The sequence below is a fragment of the Falco punctatus genome, assembly GCF_963210335.1.
Source record: "Falco punctatus genome assembly, chromosome: 10".
NCBI lineage: Eukaryota > Metazoa > Chordata > Aves > Falconiformes > Falconidae > Falco > Falco punctatus.
This window is the reverse complement of record NC_137590.1, coordinates 6,159,844-6,160,944: the sequence shown is the minus strand read 5'-3', so window position 1 is coordinate 6,160,944 and position 1,101 is coordinate 6,159,844.

The following is a 1,101-nucleotide window of genomic DNA, read 5'->3' as shown; positions in this document are numbered from 1 at the left end:
GGAGGTTTTTTTTTTTGCCTGGATGTTTCTCTTTCCTCTGTCTTGCCTCATAGCTGGTTGAGCTGGGGGTTGTTCCACCGGCTTCCCCTAGCAGGTGGACACGAGAGTGTGTTACAAGAGTCCCTTCTGTCTGCGAAAACCTGCAGGTTTGCAGCATCTGGGTGGAAGCAGATGTAGCTGGGCACAGAAAATGCTAGAAGTCTGCCCCACTTTCCTAGGTTTGCTGCCAGGCAGCACTTTTCCCACAGGTGTTTCACCCACCCGTGGGAGCACTGCTCCCCTCAATACTGCCCCTGAAGTCAGGCACAAGGCTGGCTCGGGACTCGGGAGGTGCCGGTGGGAAAAGGTGTCTCCCCTGTGCAGCACAGAGCTACGAGGACATTGCCGGTACAGCTGTGGGAAGCAGCCACAGCCTGGCTGGGACCGCTGGCCGGCACGGGGACAAGGCAGAGCTGGCCTGAGAAACTCTCCACTGGTGACACAAGGACGAGCATCACCCTGGCAGCCTAGGGAAGAACTGAATGTTACGAGTTTGAAATTTATCAGAGAAAACAAGGCCATAAATAAGCAGAGAAGCAGCTGCCAGAAAGGGAGAATTGTCTGTGGGCCTCTGAGAAGTGATGGCTGTGGGACCAGCACAGAGATGTCTGAGGCTCCAGTCCCCACAAGGAACAAGGGTTTGGCAGCCAGGTAGCAGCTGCATCTGCTGCTTTGGCAGCTGCAAACCAGCTCGGCTGCTGGAGCTGCCTGGATGCTATTGCAGCTCTGCCCAGCCAGCAGCCAAGAGCCTGCTCCTTTTCCCATTCCCAGGGGCAAAACAGCAGGTAGCTGCTGGGCTTGGCTGACCACACAGTTGGGTCTTTAAGCCCCGTTTCCAGCTCTCCTCACTGCCACTGAACAGTATTTTTGGCTCACGCTGACACATCCAGAGAAAGCTGAAAGGCGGGTGCAGAGGGACTGTGCACCATGCAAGACCTCCAGCAGCCAAATGTGGTCTAATCTTAGCTCTCCCTGGTCAGAAAATATCTGTTCCAGAAATACATTTAGGCAGATGATTAGGGGGACCTGTTGGCCAGCTACCTTCAGAGGACAGGCAAGAGG